Source organism: Apium graveolens, chromosome 3 (genome assembly GCF_009905375.1).
Source record: "Apium graveolens cultivar Ventura chromosome 3, ASM990537v1, whole genome shotgun sequence".
Classification (NCBI taxonomy): domain Eukaryota; kingdom Viridiplantae; phylum Streptophyta; class Magnoliopsida; order Apiales; family Apiaceae; genus Apium; species Apium graveolens.
The window spans coordinates 86,895,323-86,917,688 of record NC_133649.1 but is presented as its reverse complement, the minus strand read 5'-3'; the positions used below and the strand labels follow the sequence as shown (position 1 = coordinate 86,917,688).

General features: G+C 37.5%; 1 non-coding gene across 1 annotated transcript; it reads right to left on the bottom strand.

The window, feature by feature from the left end:
• Positions 1-11,239: 11,239 nt before the first annotated feature.
• LOC141715302 (small nucleolar RNA R71) lies at positions 11,240-11,346 on the bottom strand. Its single transcript, XR_012572069.1, has one exon. It is a non-coding gene; the product is annotated as a small nucleolar RNA R71 (small nucleolar RNA).
• Positions 11,347-22,366: the final 11,020 nt, after the last annotated feature.

Here is a 22,366-nt window from a genome sequence, read left to right as displayed (position 1 = left end):
ATCTTTTGGAGGCCATATGGATTGACCTCAATTTGAATAAGGATGCTATTATGAAGTTAGGTATAGACTATCGAGGTGGGAATGATGAATATGATAATCTATCAAGGATATATGACTTTATTTATCCATGGAAGGATGCTTGTACCTTTTTAAAGGTGGAATTAAGGATAGAACATCGGTAACTTAAAACGAATCCTAGGGGAATGCATAAAGGTTGGCATTTCACCCTTAATAGGGATAGTATGAGTTTTGACAGTATGAATTGGAAAGGATTAAGGTAATAATAAACTTTAAGGATCAGTGGAGAAATTTTTCAGAAGTATATAGACAATGGTTCTAGTATTAGTAAATGGTATTTTGATATGCCCTGTATATAGGGAATACAGGAGGAACGATTGAAGGATAACCTTAGAGGTTTTACAAGGAGAAAGGAAATATTCGAAATTCTCAAGAATAAAAATGTTGATAAAGGAAATATAACATAATTATAATGATGCCAAGTGGGGCACGTGTTAAACCACGAGAAAGTATGGATCGAACCAGTAAAGGTCGAAATTATTCAGGGCAATTAGGACTTAAGATAAAAGATGTTCTAAGTATGATTGAGAGTCAGTCGTGACAGTGATTAACCTCTAAAGACTGAGGCAATAACTTATGGAAAAATGGTGATATTTTTTTTTACTCATCAGATTTTAAGGAATACATCTTCACAAAAGCAGTGATTGAAATAAGGTAGAAAATTTATTTAGAGGTGGTTAAAATGACATTGACTATAAGGAAATTTTAATATCAGGAAAGGCCAAAGAGGTGGCCGACACTTTAAAGGTAAGAGGATAATTATAGGCGCTTGTGCCAGAGGAATACAGTGATGATGGTTAAAACTGTGAAGGTTGTATTATGGTTTGGAAGATTGACATTCCTTCTGATGACTGTGCAATACCCAACCGTAATAGTAGTTGGTAAAAGTTTAATTCGTGTAATCGCCATGAACGGGCTATCTATCTTAGGAGGTACTATCTTGAGAATAATCCAGGACCATGTTTCAAAAAGGACTAAACGAACCTTTGAGTTAAGTCTTCTATTTAAGGCATATGACTAAGAATGGTATTAACCTGCTATCGTTGCTTTGATTGAAACTCTTCTGCAATTTTATCTACTTCATGTCATGAAAGTACGTCAGAGTTTGGAGTATTCTTCATGAATTGTGATTGGTGGTTATGTTAACTCCTTAGGAGAATTAGATACGAGATGTATGGACTCCGTATGGTTAGATATTAAGATTTTATGGAAAAGTGAATGACGACAGTAGGTCAGTGGTGGACCATAGTAAGGCAGCAATGATTCTGCGAGTAATGAGCTGATTACAACCATGAGAGTTGTATTGGAATGGGTGTTGAGATTGAGTACCACTAATCGGGTCGTGGTAGTGTATAAGTTATCATTGATAGACTAATTAAGTAGAGTATCTACATAGTGAATTATTATTCTTTCTTATCAATAGAGAGTCGTATTATTATACGAGGAAGGTTGCGGTGCAAGCATAGAATTCAAGTAACGATGATGTCTAGAATGAGATCCCAGATTCGATTTTCGATGTCGAGGGAGTTTTAAAGGTAATTGTGTATAAGCTCGAGGAAGAGCATGGGTCCATAGAATGATAGACGGGATAGCGAAAATATTTAGGCACGTGAAATGCGATGCTATAATACTTGATGTTGATATAAATACATATATGTTTTGTTCTTCTATGACAAACCTCTATAGTTCAGAGGTAGATTCCAAGCCAGATATTTTATGGCAATAAAATTTTTTATGAATATACAATTCTCTTCAATTTGTTCTTTTCTCTTCTTTTCATTTCATGTAAGCTGAGAAGAACAACCCTTCCAGAAGGGGAGGTATTGCCGAATGACTATCTATCTGTGTGATAGAAGCCGAGTAGGATACCAGCTATTGTTTAATTGCTTGTCAAGTACTAAAGGCTGGCCACCTTCTGTACTAACTATGCGATATAACAAGTGTTCATGATCATAGTGATCTCTCAACAAATTCCTTTACTTCTACATGATTAATCAAACTTTGGAAAATAGAAACAACTGAAAAAGGAGTAATAAAGTGGTGGTAGTATGCGGAATGGGAACACATTCGTGATACTAAGGTTGACGTGGTTATTAAAAGGTTATAGAACGCTAGCGAGCAAAGTATAACCAGTATAATATTAGGAACGAAAGGTGATAGCGATTACGAACTGGAAAAGAATGGGTATTGAGAAGCAAAAGTTCTAATGCTAAAAGCTATAATGAGAGTCTGTGCAATAGACTTGAAAGAATTTGAAATGATCATTTAACGCGGATTAAGTTATCTTACGACAATAGATCATATGTCAGTATTGAGGTATCGCCTTATGAGATCCTTGTGGGAAGACAATGTCGATCTCCCTTATGTTAGGATGAAGTTGTAGAGCGCAAGATGCTCGGACCCGCAGTAGTCCAAAGGACCAAGGATATGATAGATCTAATCAGAGGACGGCTGGTAGTAGCCCAAGATGGTCATGATAAGTATGTTGATTTGACACGAAAGGATAAAGAGTATGAAATAGGGGACCTAGTAATGTTATAGGTATCCCTTAGAAAGGATTGATGAGGTTCGGAAAGAAAGGAAAGCTAAGTCTACAATTTGTTGGACCCTTGGATATGTTAAGACGTTTGGGAAGTTAGCATATGAGCTAGCCCTAACCCCGAACATGTAGCAGGTCGTAACGTGTTCAACGTATCAGTGTTAAGGAAGTGTAATTCAGATGCCAGATAAATAGGGGCACATGAGCGCATAGATATGTAACCCGATGTAACCTATATGGAGCAACCAGGAAGGGTTGTTGAGTGAAAAGGGAACAAGTGCTTTGGAGAAGGGTTATCAAACTATTCAGAGTTTGATGGAAGAACCACAATGTGGGAAAATTTACTTGAGAGTTAGAAAGTGTAATGCTAAGAAAGTATCCCTATTCATTTTCTATCTGATTCCGGGACGGAATCCTTTTAAGGAGGGGAGACTGTAATAACCCCAATTTTTGAGAAATTTTGAAACCCTTATGAATAGTGTTTTTGCTGAACGAGAAAACTTTTCATGCCACACTATGTAGGGGTTCTGATATGGATATTCTGAGATTTTATTAGTACTTTATATGGAATATAAGTGTATGTAAAGATCGTCAGAATCCAATTCCGAACACTTTGATTTTTCCCGGAAATCCACAAGATACAGAGAGAATTGAGTATAAGGTAACAGGATAAAAAGGATTTAAATTAAAGGATTATAATAAAGGATCATAAAAAGGAATATAATGTATTGAGAAAGGTTAAGGGAACCTAAGTAATAAGATCCCGGGTATGATCCTTCAAACGATAAACGAGAACGAAAGTTAAGCGAACCGTATAACAGATCAGCGGTCATTAGGCAAACGATTAGGAAGTTAATCAAAGGGATTAATGGGAATGATGTCATCCAACCAATAGAAAGAAGACAAGGAAGGAAGGATGACATCATGAGGATGAGGTAAGCATGACATGGGAAGGAAGGAGGTGTGGTTGAATAAGAACCACACAAATTCAAGGGCAAGGTAGTAATTTGCTAAATCAAATACAAAAAAAAACCAAGCCAACCAAGCTAGCAAAATCATTTCATCAAAAAATCAAAAACAACCAAGGCATGAGTTCATCTTGCTCTCGGCTTTTTAGCATTTTCAAGGCATAGATTTTTCAAAATCAAAGATCAAAGCTTCCTAAATTGGTAAGAAAATTCCCTAATCATCTTCATGCTTAGTTATGGCTATATCATGAGTTTAAGCCATTAATTCTTTCTCAAACTTCTTCATTTAATCAATGAAGAAGACAATGAATAGTGTTTTCAAGATTTTTAACTTGAAGTTTGTCTTGTTTTCTTGAAGATCCAAGCTTTCTTAAAACTTCTCCAAGCTTCTTAAGGCTTCCTAGCTCCACCCACCACTTCAAGGAAGGTATACCATCTCCTAACCCTAGATTCCTATATATTATAGGATGATTTTGAGTAGTGGGTTGATATTGTATCTTGTTGTTATGATTTAGAGTTTGAGATTTGGTATGGTAGTGAATGGAATGGTAATTATTGTGGTTTTGATTTAAAAGAACTTAAGAATGATTAAAGTTAAGTTTAAGCATAAGTATGAAAGATTAAATTGAATTGGTTGGGGTGGTTATGATGTGATAAGGATGGAGGTTGGTTGTATGTTGGATTTGAGGTTGATTTGGGTTGTTTGTGAATGGGTTAAAATTTGGAAATCGCGTAAACATAGCCGTCGTAACGTCCGATTTTCTTTGGACTGTTTTTGTGTATAGCATTAGGACCCGAGAACCCCCTGCTAGATTGTGACCACTGCCATTTTTAGATAGCTCATGTTACGAGCTTCGTTTTGATATGTAGTTCGTTCGATTCCGATTTACGGTTTAGGAGAAACGACCGTTTCAAGTAACGGCGTTTCGCGAACGAAACTTTTCCCCTCGCCTTACTTTGAAATGTAGGTTAAAGACCAAAAAGGGTTAATTAATGCATGAAACATTTATGGTAAGTGTTTTAGGCAATTGGTAAGTCACTCGAGAAGGAATCGCTTTAAAACTCGTAAAGGTTAAATTATTAAAAATGGTGGAGCCGAGGGTACCCGAGTGACTTAAGCGAATCAGTGAGCGCAAAACAAGCGTTAGAGTCTAAGTTAGTTAAAGTATAGATTTACAAGTGACTTTGGTTTAATTCCAACTTACTTGTTGTTTATAGGTTACCAGACTCGTCCCGAGCCATTCGTAACCCCCAGTCGCTCAGGCAAGTATTCTATCCGTTATACTGTTGTTGTGATGTATATATGTATATGCATTATCTTGCGATAGATGCATGATGTTTATATTAGCAGATGTTGCAATATATTGAAGCATGCTGTTATGGTATATATATGCATGCCTGTTTCATATTCTTGGATTATATATTTGTTGGTTAAAATGCTTATAGTTGCATAATACCTATGCTAGAGGATAGCGGTATCTTGCATATACCCTTAGTATAGGGACTCAAAGGTGAAAATATTTTCTAAAACCGGGAGTCGAGGATCCCGAGTAGATTTTATATGGATATGGATATATATATATATATATATATTTATATATATATATATATGGTTATAGTTTTCCAAACTATTAATCGAATAAGGTTTATACGATTACTTCATCTTTATATTATTTATTGAATATTATTTGAATATTCATTCGAGGACTTATGACTCCTTTTATATTATTTATTGAATAATATTTGAATATTCATTCGAGGGCTTATGACTCAGTTTATATTATTTATTGAATATTATTGAATATTCATTTGAGGATCTATGACTCCGATTATTTGCTGAGATATATTCTTTATTTTATTAAAGAATAATGTTCAATAATCAAACTTATTTTCGATTATTCAAATAAAGATAATACTTTCATATAAGTATATCTTTGGTTATTTAATGTTATTTCAAGTATAAGTTTTAATACTTCTACTTCAATTATTTTTATAAAGATTATTCTTTATGGGAATATTATATTAAATAATAATATTCAGTCATTTTCTAAATATTCTGAGGACTGATTTACTTCATTAAATCAGCCTTACTCCAAACACTCCTTAAAGTGTTTTCGAGTCTTCAAAATGATTTTTAAAAGTCAGAGCGGATCCCAAAACTTTTTTTTTATATTTAAGATCTTCCTTTTAAGGGGATTTAAATACTCGCTCAAAACCTGGGGAATCCGGCTCTGTGGTGTATTTTATATTCGCAACGAGGTTGCAGATTTGGTAAATGAATTGATTACTTGCCCAACGTTCGGGAAGTAAGCCCCTCTCATTGAGTCGGCATAAGCGACAGGCCGGGGTACGGTCTATTATTGTGTAAGTGGCTGGGTGGCAGTCCATCAACGCGTGAGGGGCCGGGGTACGGTCTAGCGCGAGGTCCTAATGCGGCCAGGGTGATGACCGGTGAGGAATTCATCCATCTACAGTAGAAAAGGTTACTTATTGGTATCTTTGCCTGATCAGCGAGATATCGGGTTTATGCCAAAATTCTTTTCCTTTCCAAAATTCATTGGATGTTTCAAACTCTGTTCATACTTTGCATAACAGAGATCCCAGGAAATGTTTAAAGGGATATATATATGTGGATATATATATATCGGGACTAAATAAAGTATCTCATAACTTTTTCATTCAATAATATTTCAAAGATTGAATCTATTCAAGTCTTATCTTGTGGTCTCATCAGTGGGATGAACTTTTGAAATTGATTATAACTTGAACGGTGGTAGTTCAAGTAGTATTTGGGAATGATATAAGTGTAGCGAAGTATTTGGTAACTTCATCTTTTAAACTTATATCTAATTAATAATTGTCTTATGAATGACAAAGATTTTCAGAAAAACGTTGAGACAAGATTAGATATATGAGATCACCTTGCAACGATATTTTTTTATACAGTTATACAATGGGACTCTGTGTGTATTATGCATGGAAGAGGACTTCCATTATTTTGAAAAGTATATATGTATATATACTGAATATTTTGCGACTTCATCGCATTAAGATATCAAACTTGGTTCATTTCTTTTGACCAAGATTTTCATGAGTATTATGAGTAGACTCATATACTATTAATCATTATACATATTATTTTGGTGGGCTTGCTGCTCACCCTTGCTTTCTTCTTTCATCACACAACAACAGATAGAAAAGATGAACAGAACCAAGCTCCCGATTCGCAAGCGATTAGGAGACGTTCCGCAGTTTTCTAGAAGCATTGATGCCGCCGTAGCTGAGGTAGGAACTACCAATAGGCTAGGCTTTCAACTTTTGATGGACCAGATTTATTTATATTTATGAATTGTAATAATGGCAAAGAAATGTAAATTTATTCAGAAAACCTTTTAAGGTGTATTGGCAGATAATTATGGAATAAAATGACTTGTGGTTATTTTTGGATGTTCATCTCTGAGACTATAACGTGTGGTGTGTGTGTTTATTGTGGGGTCACAGTACAGAGTAGTTGAGTAATTATTAAGATTGGGTGTTATTAAGGGAAATGGAACTCGTGACGACCCGGATCCCCGACCCCGGATCTGGGGGTGTTACATAAGGTCTGGAAAAGTTGCTGATGCTGAAAAAGCAAAAGACGGAGAAGCTGAAGTTGGTTATGAAGAAGAGAAGCAAAAGGAGAAAGCGGCGGAACCAAGGAAGACTACTGTTGAACACACTCTGCCTGAGGGTAATACAAGGGAGAAACAACTCTATCCTCCACCACCTTTCCCTAAGAGATTGCAACAACAGAAACTGGATAAGCAGTTCGGTAAGTTTCTGGAGGTGTTCAAGAAACTTCACATCAGCATACCATTCGCTGAGGCTCTGGAGCAAATGCCTAGTTATACGAAATTCATGAAGAGTATTCTTTCAAGGAAGGTGAAACTGGATGACCTTGAGACCGTTGCTCTAACGGAAGAGTGCAGTGCTGTGCTGCAACAGAAATTACCTCCAAAGCTTAAAGATCCGGGTAGTTTCACCATTCCTTGCACCATTGGCAAGTTGTCTTTTGATAAATGCCTGTGCGATTTGGGAGCAAGCATCAATCTAATGCCGTTGTCTATCTTCTAAAAGTTGAATTTTCCTGATCCAAAGCCCACCTACATGTCTCTACAATTGGCTGATCGTTCTATTACATATCCACGAGACATAGTGGAGGACGTGTTAGTAAAGGTGGATAAGCTCTTCTTCCCTGCAGACTTTGTCATTTTGGATTTCGAGGAAGATAAGAACATCCCCATAATCTTGGGAAGACCTTTCTTGGCTACAGGCCGTACCTTGATAGATGTGCAGAAAGGTGAACTTACTATGAGGGTGCAGGATCAGGATGTGACATTCAATGTATTCAAAGCGATGAAATTCCCTACAGAATACGAGGAGTGCTTAAAGGTGGATTTAATTGATTCTGCGGTAACTTCAGAACTTGATCATATGCTAATGTCTGATGCATTAGAGAAAGCCTTAGTGGGGGAGTTTGACAGTGATGATGAGGATGGCAATGAGCAACTACAATATCTAAATGCTTCTCCTTGGAGGCGAAAGCTAGACATGCCACTTTGAATCTCTTGGTACTTCTGACCTCCAAAATGCTGAAGAAAAGCTCAAACCATCTATTGAGGAAGCACCTACTTTGGAGCTTAAACCATTGCCTGAATACTTACAGTATGCATTTTTAGGTGATGCATCTACTTTACCTGTTATTATTGCATCTGACCTTTCAGGTAGTGAGGATGACAAGCTCTTGAGGATTTTGAGAGAATTCAAATTGGCAATTGGATGGACTATAGCAGATATCAAAGGGATCAGCCCTTCGTACTGCATGCATAAAATTCTATTAGAAGAAGGTAGTAAGCCAACTGTTGAGGAATAGCGACGACTTAATCCTATCATGAAAGAAGTGGTGAAGAAAGAAATTCTGAAGTGGTTGGATGCAGGAATCATATATCCTATTTCTGACAGTTCTTGGGTAAACCCCGTACAATGTGTACCTAAGAAAGGAGATATTACTGTGGTAGAAAATGAGAAGAACGAGCTCATCCCCACTCGAACAGTCACAGGATGGAGGGTATGCATGGATTACAGAAAGTTGAACAAGGCCACGAGAAAGGATCACTTACCTCTTCCATTTATTGATCAGATGCTGGACAGGTTGGCCGGCGATGAGTATTATTGTCTTCTGGATGGCTATTCGGGGTATAATCAGATTTACATTGCACCAGAGGATCAAGAAAAGACTACCTTCACTTGTCCATTTGGCACGTTCGCTTTTCGTAGAGTTTTGTTTGGCTTATTTGGCGCACCTGCCACTTTTTAGAGATGTATGATGGCTATATTCTCTGATATGATTGGAAATAATGTCGAAGTGTTCATGGACGACTTCTCCGTCTTTGGACATTCGTATGATGAATGTTTGAATAATCTTCGTGCGGTGCTCAAAAGGTGTGTGAAAACTAATTTGGTGCTCAATTGGGAAAAATGTCACTTTATGGTGCGTGAAGGAATTATTCTTGGGCATAAGGTCTCTAGCAAGGGTCTTGAGGTGGACAAAGCCAAGGTGGGAGTCATTGAAAATCTTCCACCACCTATTTCTGTGAAAGGAATCGGTAGTTTTGTTGGTCATGCGGGTTTTTATCGGCGTTTCATTAACAGCGACCGCAGCAGTCTGTGCCAGCTACTTATCATCTTAATAACAGAAATCATCCCAATTTTAGCTGGAGCAATACTCAGAATGCTGTTCAGCAACCATATCAGCAAGCTATAAGTAAACAGTTTAATCCACCTGGATTCCCGCAACCTCAACAATATGCTCAAAGGCAATCATATCCTTAACAAGGAGGTGCTGCTCCACCTTCTAGTGCTGATTTTGAGGAGCTAAAGCTGTTGTGCAAAAGTCAGGTTGTTTCTATCAAGACCTTGGAGAATCAAATCGGTCAAATAGCCAATGCCGTGCTCAATCGTCAACCTGGCACACTTCCAAGTGATACTGAAGTGCCAGACAGGAAGGAAGCTAAAGAGCAAGTCAAAGCTATTACCTTAAGGTCTGGAAAATTTGTTGATGCTGAAAAAGCAAAAGATGGAGAAGCTGAAGTTGTAGATGAAGAAAAAAGGCAAAAGGAGAAAGAGGCGGAACCAAGGAAGACTACTGTTGAACACACTCTGCTTGAGAGTAATACAGGGGAAAAACAGCTCTATCCTCTACCACCTTTTCCTAAGAGATTGCAAAAACAAAAGCTGGATTAGCAATTTTGTAAGTTTCTGGAGGTGTTCAAGAAACTTCACATCAACATACCTTTCGCTGAGGCTCTGGAGAAAATGCCTAGTTATGCGAAATTCATGAAGGGTATTTTTTCAAGGAAGGTGAAATTGGATGATCTTGATACCGTTACTTTAACGGAAGAGTACAGTGCTGTGCTGCAACAAAAATTACCTTCAAAGCTTAAAGATCCAGGTAGCTTCACCATTCCTTGCACCATTGGAAAGTTATCATTCGATAAGTGCCTTTACGATTTGGGAGCAAGCATCAATATGATGCCGTTGTCTATCTTTAAAAAGCTGAATTTTCCTGATCCAAAGCCCACCTACATGTCTCTACAATTGGCTGATCATTCTATTACATACCCACGAGGCATCGTGGAGGATGTGTTAGTAAAGGTGGATAAGCTCATCTTCCCTGTAGACTTTGTCATTCTGGATTTCGAGGAAGATAAGAAGATTCCCATAATCTTGGGAAGACATTTTTTGGCTACAGGCCGTACCTTGATAGATGTGCAAAAAGGTGAACTTACTATGAGGGTGCAAGATCAGGATGTGACATTCAATGTATTCAATGTGATGAAATTCCCTACAGAAGATGAGGAGTGCTTCAAGGTGGATTTGATTAATTCTGCGGTAACTTTAGAACTTGATCATGTGCTAAGGTCTGATGCCTTAGAAAAAGCCTTAGTGGGGGAATTTGACAGTGAAGATGAGGAAGGCAATGAGCAACTACAATATCTAAATGCTTCTCCTTGGAGGTGAAAGCTAGACATGCCATTTGAATCTCTTGGTACTACTGATCTCAAGAATGCTGAGGGAAAACTCAAACCATCTATTGAGAAAGCACCTACTTTGGAGCTTAAACCATTACCTGAACACTTAAGGTATGCTTTTTTAGGTGATGCATCTACTTTTCCTGTTATTATTGCATCTGACCTTTCAGGTAGTGATGAGGACAAGCTCTTGAGGATCTTGAGAGAATTCAAATCGGCCATCAGATGGACTATAGTAGACATAAAAGGGATCAGCCCTTCGTATTGCATGCGTAAAATTCTGCTAGAGGAAGGTAGCAAGCCAACTATTGAGCAACAACAAAGACTGAATCCTATCATTAAAGAAGTGGTGAAGAAAGAAATTCTAAAGTGGCTGGATGTATATTAGAGATTTCATCGAGATGTACGATACTTTCAAATTCAACAATGTTTCAGAAGATGCTGTTAAGCTGAGGCTTTTCCTATTCTCTCTGAGGGATAAAGCTAAGTGTTGGTTGCATTCTCTACCACCAGGCTCTATTACTACTTGGGAAGATTTTGCTCAAACGTTTCTTACTAAATTCTTCCTTATGGCAAAGACAACTGCAATCAGAAATGCTCTTACTCAATTTACGCAGCAATTAGGATAGTCTTTATGTGAGGCTTGGGATCGTTATAAGGAGATGCTTAGAAAGTGTCCTCATCATGGGATGCCTGACTGGATGATTATCAACTGCTTTTATAATGGCTTTGGAGCACAGTCTAGACCCATGCTTGATGCAACATCCAGGTGGAGCCTTATGGGCTAAGAGCTATGATGAAGCTTATGAGTTGATTAAACCGATGGCTGCTAATGAATACCAGAACCCTCCTCAGAGACTACCTCAAGGCAAGTAGCAGGAATTTTGGAGGTAGATGCAGCTACTGCTATAGCTGCCCAGCTTAAGGCTTTAACAATGAAGGTGGATTTTTTGGCTAATTACGGGGTTAATCAGATCACTAGTGTTTGTGAGCTCTGTGCTAGTGTGCATGATACGGAGCAGTGTTCTATTTCTAGTGAATCAGCTCAGTTCATGAGCAACTTTCAGAGGTCGCAACAATCAGTTCCAGCCACCTAGCATCCCAAGAACCGCAATCATCCTAACTTCAGCTGGAGCAACACTCAGAATGCGGTGCAACATCCTTATCAGCAGTATGCAACAAAGCAATTCAACCCTCCTGGATTTCAGCAACCGTAATATGCACCAAGACAACAACTCCAACTTCAACAATCTAATGAAAAATCTGAATTGGAGGAGTTGAGGCTCATCTGCAAGAGCCAAGCGGTTTCTATTAAGACCTTGGAGAATCAAATTGGGCGGATTGTCAATGCCTTACTGAATTGACAACCTGGTACACTCCCTAGTGACACAGAAGTTTCAGGCAAAAAGGAAGCAAAAGAGCAGGTTAAGGAAATTACATTGAGGTCTGGGAAGGTTGCACACCCGAAAAAATTTCAAGTTCTAGAAGATGAAGTTGTGGCTGAAGAAGATGTGCAGAAGGAAGCAGAAGTGGAATCAAGGAAGAAAATTGTAGAAGACACTCCTCCTGAGGGTAATACAGGAGAGAAACAGGTCTATCCTCCACCTCCTTTTCCCAAGAGGCTGCATAAGCAAAAGTTAGATAAGCAATTTGCTAAGTTTCTGGAGGTGTTCAAGAAACTTCATATCAACATACCTTTCGCCGAAGCTTTTAACCAGATGCCTAGCTATGTGAAGTTAATGAAAGGTATTATCTCTAAGAAAGTGAAGCTCGATGACTTAGAGACCGTTGCTCTTATGGAGGAATACAGTGATATGCTGTAACAGAAGTTACCTCTGAAGCTTAAAGATCCTGGAAGCTTCATTATTTCTTGCACTATTGGAAACTTGTCGTTCGACAAGTGTTTATGTGATTTGGGAACTAGCATCAATCTGATGCCTTTGTCTGTCTTTAAGAAGTTGGATTTACCTGATCGAATCCCTACATATATGTCCTTGCAGTTGGTTGATCATTCTATTATATATCAATGAGGCATTGGGGAGGATGTTGTTATTCCCAAGGAACTAATAATGAGATTTACAGAAGGGGGGTTGAATATAAATCTCAAAACTTTTTAAAGTTTTGAGTAGTTTCAAAGGCTAAGTGTATAATGAACAGACGTGTGTGAATTGCTTTAAGCAAGTGCAGACAGATGTATATTCAAAAACACAAATATAAAGAACACATAAGCTTTTAAAACTTTTTGGTGGATTTGTTGTTCCACCAGAGATGTGTATTTCAGTAAATCTGTGATACAAAGAATTGTTCACAGCTGCTTCCTAGTACAAACTAGATGATTTTCTCTCTGAATTTTTCTAAACAGCTCTTGAAAATTCACACCTAATTACTAGCTGCAACTTGGTTTATATATCACCAAATTTTTACAAGTGAAGGCAAAGATAAAATACAATTATAAAGTAATCCCTCATATATTTCTTCTTCATTTCTCTATCCAATGCAATCTAAGATAATCTGTGAATCTTTGAATACTTCCTTGTTTGCACCAGAATGGAAATGCTGCTTTTTCTTGATTCCTCCAAGAGTCTACCACATTCCAATTATCTCTGTCAACCCATGTGCCTTTGTCAACTTATGAATTGTCACTATCAACTGCTATGGAACTGTGCATCCATTGAAGCTTTCATCCGTTGATGGCTTTATCCGTTGATGCTCTTAACCGTTGAGGGATGTTATGCGTTGAAGCTTTAGTGACATCCGTTGAAGCTTTAGAGACCTGCCGTTGAAGCTTTGTTTCTCATCCATTGAAGGCCTTTAATTTACCAGTTGATACTACTTCATTTATACAAAATTATAAGGCATGAAATATTTACAATTAGCCCTCCTATTTGCATATCCACTAGTAGTCAACATGACTTATAATTTCCTACAACTTTTAAGAATTATGACTCAATTACAAAGACTGAAATGTGCTACAATAATAAACTTATTTCTAAGTAAAGCTACTCCATCAACGGATAGCCAAAGTGGTCTTATCCGTTGAGGCTACAAACACTAGTTTTCTACTTAAGTATTTTGTTTAACTTATCATCAAACTAATACACATATATTCCTAACAATCTCCCCCTATTTATGTCTACTAGAATTTTAGGCATAAATTCAGGGTTAACTTGATGATAACAAAACACTAAACAAATATATGAGTTGAAACTAAGTAGAAATTCGAAAGTGCTGTAAAAATGTTTGTACTGAGATAGAGTTGAAGATTTACAGAGTTTCCAAGGGTGCTCCTCTAGCCTGAGCAAATCATCTTCTTTTCCTTTGTTCCCTTGTTTTCTTTCCTAGCCTCCTGTCATTTTCCTCTACTTGGAATTGGGGTTGTCTGTAGAATTCAGCCTCATCTTCGTCACTGATATCCAACTTAGATTGCATGTCCTTGAGAGTTTCATTACTGGCAATCTTGAGCTGGTCTTCAAGTCTGAAAAATCTTCTGACTCCTTTATTGTCTCTGAACTCCATCAACCAATGAGGTGATTTATGAATTTTAATTCCACGCTCTGGGATGAGTATTGTTCTAGGCAAGGAATTCGACTCCCCCCAAGTCTTCCTTATGTTGGCAATCTTGTTGAGAATCTCAGTCTTGGCAATCCTGGTAAAACCAGTGTCCCTTTTAATAGCTAAATAGACTCTAACCAAGGTAGAATAGCCCTCATTTAGAATTCTTTGAAGAGGCCAAGTCCTTTCCACACTTCCTTTATACTTGAACACTAGCCTTTCTGGTAGCTGTCGGTAGGCATCTATTCCCCTTACTTCCTCCAGCTCATCCAGGTAGAGTTCAATATCTGTATGTTATTTTATATCACAAATGTGAACATAATCATCCTTTGAGATTTGTTGCTTAGGCTTAGGCTTTTGTTTCTGAGTGAATTTCTTTGAGGTTAGGGGAGGTATGGATTTTCTGATTTGTCCTTTTTGTTTCTTTGGTAGTGGAGGAGTGGTTAAGAAGGTAGGCAATTTGATGGTGTCCCAATTAATAGGTTCCTCTTTAGGGATGATTGGTTCATCATGGATATTGATACTAGGATCAACAACAAAAGGTTCAGGAATGGAAGGTAGTGGTTTAGATTTTGATTGAATTTCTTCAGTGTTATCTTCACTCTTCCTTTTTACCTTGGCCTTCCTTCTGTTCCCTTTCTGCCATTCCTTTCTTTCCTCACTTCTTTCCTCCACACTTTCACCAAGCATATTCCCCATATCCACATTTATGTTTTCAGTCTTGTTTTCACTCTTTTCTTCAATCTCTTTCTTCTCTTCTTCAAGTTGATTTGACTTTAGCTGTTTTTCAGCCTTTGCATGTGCTCTTTTGTCAGCTTTCAACTTTTTAGCTTCTTCCTTTAACCTCATGATCTATTCCTTCTTGGCTATTGAGAATTTGGGATGTCCTTGAATCATACAGATTCTCTTTCCCTCTCTATAGATAATGGACATATTCATTATTTCCACTGCATCCTTGGTCTTTTTGTGCTTTATGATATTACCACCCAAAACTTCATCTTCATCAGGCTTTGGAAGAGGAAAATCCACTTCTTTTAGTTGAGCAAAATTTAGAGGGTTCTTTGTAGAGTCCTTGTTGAATCTGGTGGTTGGCTTGAGTACCATGGGCTTCAGGTTCCTTGAAGAAGTTTCTCCAACCTTATTCCTCCTTACTGGCTTTTGCTTCATAATGACTGGCTCAACTTTTGTGCTATGTTTCACAGATAAAGATTTTGTAGTTGTAGAGCCAAACACTTGTTGTATCTTATCATCAATTTTCCTCCATTGCTCTTTCACCTTCATCTCAGCTGCTGCTATCTGGATTAAGTCAATTCCATCAAGCTTTCCTTTGATTTGAAGTGTTGGAGAAGTAGTGATGGCAGGAACTAGCACTTTAGATATTTGAATTTGTGTAGATGGCTCCCCTTCCCTTTTATTCTCCCCCTTTTTGTTATCATCAAGGAGAGGGGTCAAGCCCTGTGCTTTAGCCAGTTGCATTAGAAGACTTGTCTGAGACTGTTGATTTTGAAGAATGGTCACCATAGAGTTCTCAATAAGTTGAACACTTTGCTCCAGTTTGGCCATCTTCTTTTCAGCATCTGATTCCCTTCTCAGTCTCAGTAATAGTTCCTGCATAGTACCAAAGGGCATAACTGCATCCAGTTTCTCAGTAGTGTAGGACTTTAAGTCTGCTATATCCTTTTTGAGTTCATCCACACTTAGTGCTTGGAGAATGGCCTTGGTACCAGCATTGGAAGTTTCCTGAATTGCCTTTTGGATAGCCCTGACTTGTTTGACCAAGGATACAGTGAAATGCCCTGGTGTAGACTCCTTTGTCAATGCCCATTCAGGTAACTCTGGAATAGAGCTTGGGCCTTCATCTCCCCCTAAGCTCATGCTTCCATCAAAAGAACCAAAGTCATCATTATTAGAATTTACTCCAAATTCTTCATATGGCTCTCCAGCTGTAGAAGGCATCATATTGACAACAACTTTATCCCTTTGTAGAGATTCTGAAGTATGTACTAGGTTTAGAGTCTTTTCTGCCTCCTCATTGCCCTGAGTAGCCAACAGTTGATAGGCTGACACAGGATGAGTAAAAGTGTCAGCATCCAAGGAAATGTTATCAATTTCAGCTCTGTAATGTTGCTGAAATTATCTTTCCTTGTCAGCATCATCCACAATCATTGACTCACTAGCAATGTCTGGATCCACCCTTATATCTCTTGTACCTGTTTTTCTCTCAATTTATCTCTTTTCTTGCATCAGGGGCTCCCCCTGGCTCACACTCCTCACACCCTCACCTTCACCTACTAAGCTGGTACTCCTCTCACTTTCTTTTGCCATGCTGGAAGAAATAGCATGCATATTTATACTCTCAAGCTCTCCTTTTGCCTGGGAGCAACCCAGCCTCTCACTCAAGTTTTCATTTCCTTCCCTCAACCCTAGAAGTGATTGTACAGTAACCATGTCTTCTACACTTGGAGTTAATTCAGTTGTTTGTGTAGAGACCATCAACGGATAAAGAATATCCGTTGAAGTTGAAACTGATGGTATCAACGGATAACTGCTGTTAAGCTTATCCGTTGAAGAACAACCACTTGTCAACGGATGTGGGATATCCGTTGAAGAAGGAAAAGAAGTAGAAATTGAAAGTGACATAATTGTTGAATCTGTGTGGATTGTTTTTAAATAAAGTGATACAGATTCTTCAACTAAGTCTGAAAGAATTGGCTGATGATCCAACAAATCATCTAAAAGATGATGATCACCAGTACTTGAGTGGGGCTCCTCCCTGAGTTGTAAAGAGGGAGAATCAGGAATTGATGTGAAAATCATGTCCACATCCAGATATGGTGATGGAGAATTTGGTGGTTGGTGTGTGTCAATTTTGAGAGAATGGGGCTGTGACTCCATATTTGTTGGAGTCACATCAAGCTGAATTTGTGAAGGCATAGATACAAGTGATTGTATCTATGCAGTGTGTGCACCCTGTAATAACCCCAATTTTTAGAAATTTTTGAAACCCTTATGAATAGTGATTTTGCAGATTATGCTTAATGAGAAAACTTTTCATGCCACACTATGTAGGGGTTCTGTTATGGATGTTCTGAGATTTTATTGGTACTCTATAGGGTATATAAGTGTATGTAAAGTTCGTCAGAATTGAAATTTGAACCTTTTGATTTTTCCCAGAAATCCACTAGATACAGAAAGAATTGAGTATAAGGTAACAAGATAAAAAGGATTTAACTTCAAGGATTTTAATAGAGGATCATAAAAAGGAATATAATGTATTGAGAAATGTTAAGGGAACCTAAGTAATAAGATCCCGGGTATGATCCCTCAAACGATAAACGAAAACGAAAGTTAAGCGAACCGTATAACAGATCAGCGGTCATTAGGCAAATAATTAGGAAGTTAATCAAAGAGATTAGAGGGGATGATGTCATCCAACCAATGAGAAGAGGACAAAGAGGGGAGGATGATATCACATGATGACATAAGCATGACATAGGGAGGAAGGAGATATGGTTGGTTTATAACCACACAAAGACAGGGTTAATTAGGTAATTAACCTAAAACAAATCAAAATTCAACCAACCAAGCCAAACATTTCATTTTTCACCAAACAAAACACAAAACACTTCTTTTCTTCATCTTGCTCTCGGCTTTTCTTCATAAATCAAGGAGGAAATTTCAAAAAATCAAGCTACACACCTTCATAATTCAAGAGGTTTGTTTCTTTAGCTTCCATAATTCATAACTAAGATGAGCCATAAGTTTAAGCTCAAGATTCCATGTTTAACATAGCTAATCAATTCATCAAAGTTCTTGGTGAATAGTGTTTTTCAAGAACTAAAAATTGTGTTCTTGAAGTTTTGTTTAGATTAAGCTTGGATAAGGACTTTAGGAGTGATTCCAAGCCATTCTCTTGATTCTCCACTCTCCAAGGAAGGTATAAACTCCAAACCCTAGCTTTAGTTTTGAGTAATTAGGAATGAATATGATTGATATAGTATATGTGAAGCATGATGCTTGTTTGTTTAAAGTTTGGTTGAGTTTGTAGAGATTAGTTGGTTTTGTGGTGTTTTTGGAGTTGTAAATCTTGATAATTAGTTAAAGAACTTAAGTAAAGCTTTTAGTTCATGTGGGGAATAAGTATAAATTGTTAATGTTGAGTTGTTGGGGCTGTTATGATGTAGTTGGGATGGAGTTTTGATTGGGTTGTGAATTGGGGTTGAATTGTGGTGGATTTGGAATGGTATAAATTTGGGAAATCGCGTAAACATAACCGTCATAATATCCGATTTACTTTAGACTGCTTTTGTTCATAACATCAGAACCCTTGAACTCACTGCCAGGTTTTGACCATTGCCATTTTTAGATAGTTCATGTTACGAGCTTCGTTTTGATATGTGGTTCGTTTGATTCTGATGTACGGTTTAGGAGAAACGGCCGTTTTAAGTAACGACGTTTCGCGAACGAACCATTACCCCTCGCCTTACTTTGAAACATTGGTTAAGGACTTTAAATGACTATTTGGGGTATGAAACATTTCTGTAAAGTGGATTAGGCAGTTGGTAAGGTGCTCGCGAAAGAATCGCCTTAAAACCCTTAATGGTTAATTTATTAAAAATGGTGGAGCCGAGAGTACTCGAGTGACTTAAGAGAATCAGTAAGCGCAAAACGAGCGTTAGAGTCTAAGTTGGTTAAAGTATAGATTTACAAGTGACTTTGGTTTAATTCCAACTTACTTGTTGTTTATAGGTTACCAGACTCATCCCGAGCCATTGTAACCCCCAGTCGCTCAGGCAAGTTTTCTATCCGTTATACTGTTGTTGTGATGTATACACTTGTATATGCATTATCTTGTGATAGATGCATAATGGTAATTAGCAAATTCTTGCGATATATTGTAGCATGTAATATGGTATATATGCATGCCTGTTTCGTATTTTTGCCTTATATATCTGTTGGTTCAGTTGATAATACCTATGCTAGAAAATAGCGGTAATTTGCATATACCCTTAGTATAGGGACCCAAAGGTGAAAATATTTTCTAAAACCGGGAGTCGAGGATCCCGAGTAGATTTTGTATATATATATTTATATATATATATGGTTATAGTTTTCAAAACTATTAATCGAATAAGGTTTATTCGATAACTTTATATTATTTAATGAATATTATTTCGAATATTCATTCGAGGGCTTATGACTCAACTTATTTTATTTATTGAATATTATTTCGAATATTCATTCGAGGGCTTATGACTCAGCTTATTTTATTTATTGAATATTATTTCGAATATTCATTCGAGGGCTTATGACTCAGCTTATTTTATTAATTGAATATTATTTGAATATTCATTTGAGGACCTATGACTCCGATTATTTACTGAAATATATTTTTTATTTTATTAAAGAATAAGGGGTCGATAATCAAACTTATTTTTGATATTCAAATAAAGATAGTACTTTCGTATAAGTATATCTTTGGTTATTTAATACTCATTTCAAGTATGAGTTTTAAAGCATCTACTTCAATTATTTTTATAAAGATTATTCTTTATGGGAATATTATTTAAATAATAATATTCAGATATTTTTTTTATATATTGGGATTGATTTATTTTATTAAATCAGCATCACCCCGAACATTCTTAAAAATGTTTTGCGAGTCTTCAAAATGATTTTTAAAAAGTTTGAGCGGATCCCAAAACTCATTTTTATATTTAAGATCCTCCTTTCGAAGGGGATTTAAATACTCGCTCAAAACCTGAGGGATCCGGCTCTGTGGTGTGTTTTATATTCGCAACAAGGTTGCTGTCTTGATAAAAGAATTTTGATTACTTACCCAACACTCGGGAAGTAAAATTCTTGGAACAAGTTAATCCATTAACAGGCATCGCCTGGGAAATATCGGTGAGTTTTCCTTTCCAACTAGATACGACTTCTTGGTGGAGCCGTATCAACAAGTTTCTACTTGGGGAAAGTGGGGACGAGCTTTACGTTTCAGAGTCATGGATTTCATCTGAACTAGGAGTGGCGTAAGTGGTCGAGTAGCGCCGGCCCAGCCTTATTATATTGGCCCAAATGGCCTGGAAGTTCCGCTAAGGCGGTCCATTCCTTAGGAGTTCAGTGTTCGGTTGACAAGTAAATCCGACAGGTTCTCCTCTACATGTAGAAAATGGTGGGGTTGCACTACTACGACTGATCATCGTAAATGGTCTTCCTGGCGCGACAAACTCCCGTAATGAGTTCATCATCCAATTGGATATTTCTGCAACACTACCCAGAGCACTTCGATAGAAAGGCTACGGTTGGGCGATTGTTGAGTGTTGGCAGGGTCGAGTTTTCAAAATGATGTTTGCATCAAAAGAAGTATCTCGTAACTTCATTTTATTTTGATGATATTTTAAAGATTGATTCTATACAAGTTTTGTCTTGTAACTTAATCTATGGGATGAACTAATTATACATTGAACGGTGGTAGTTCAAGTAGTATTCGGAAAAGATATAAGTATATTGGAGTATCTTGTAACTTCATCTTTTAAACTTATATCTAGTAAATGATTATCTTATGCATGACTAAGATTTTCGGAAAAACATTGAGACAAGGTTAGATATATGAGATCACCTTGCAACGATATTTTTTATACAGTTATACACTGGAACTCTGTGTGTATTATGCATGGAAGAGGACTTCCAATATTTTGAAAAGTATATATGTATATATATACTGAATATTTTGCGACTTCATCGCATTAAGATATCAACTTGGTTCATTTCTTTTGACCAAGACTTTCATGAGTACTATGAGAAGGCTCATATACTATTAATCATTATATATATTATTTTGGTGGGCCTGTTGCTCACCCTTGCTTTCTTCTTTTATCACACAACATCAGATAGACAAGACGAACAGGACCAAGCTCCCAATTCGCGAGCGGATAGGAAACGTTCCGCAGCTTCCTATAGGCATTGATGTCGCTGTAGCTGAGGTAGGAACTACCAATAGGCTAGGCTTCAACTTTTGATGTACCAGATTTATGTATATTTATGAATTGTAATAATGGCAAAGAAAATGTAAATTTATTCAGAAAACCTTTTAAGGTGTATTGGCAGATAATTGTGGAATAAAATGACTTGTGATTATTTTTGGATGTTCATCTCTGAGACTATAACGTGCAGTGTGTGTGTTTATTGTGGGGTCACAGTACAGAGTCGTTGATTATTTATTAAGATTGGGTGTTATTAAGGGAAATGGAACTCGTGATAACCCGGATCCCCGACCCCGGATTTGGGGGTGTTACACACCCAGTGTTGAAACTAGGGTTTTGACCTTCTTTCTTCTTGTGAAGGCTTTTACAGGTGATTGTGTGGCTTTAGTGTCCCTCCCTCTTTTGTTCTGTGTCCCTGGTTGGGGACTATTTTCAATATCTACACCCTTTTGGGAGGGTGCAACTAGGGATGAGTTTGAATCCTTTTCAACCACCACAGTCTTTTGAGAAACTGTGGCTTGGCCAGCTTGGGTACCCCTCACCTCTCCTACCTTATTCTGGGGGTTTTCTTTATGTTCACCCCTCCCCTCACCCCTAACACCCTGTTCACTCCCCTCAGGGTTTATGGTAGTTGTTACAACTGTTGTCATTTGAGAGACAATAGAGGTGGCTTTCTTTGACTTGGGTTTTGAAATTTTAGGTTTGGTGGCCTTGGTAGGAATCTGTTTGGGCATTGACACATATCCCATGGCCACACTTGAAGGCAAAGAAATATTGGGGTTGGAAGTAGTAGGAGTTGAAGAAGTATTTACCTTACTTACCTGTGGTGCAACCATTATTGGTAAGTATACCAATGGCACATTACTGTTGAGGTCAATCCTTAAAAGGTCTGCAAGGACCCTCTTTTCTTATACCCAGCACTTGAGCTTATTACTCTCATTATTTATGACCAAACCTTCAGTAACATGGTTAGCCAATAACATAAAGAATCTAGCATAATAGATGTTATGAGTTCTATTAGCCTTGTTACCTAACCTAGTACCCAATTCTAGCATAACATAGTTGCTAAAATTATAGTACCTATCAGAAACCAGCATATAGAGCATATTAACAAGAGCTGAAGTTATTGCATCAAAATTACTAATTTTCCCAGAGAAAACCTTGATAAAGGCA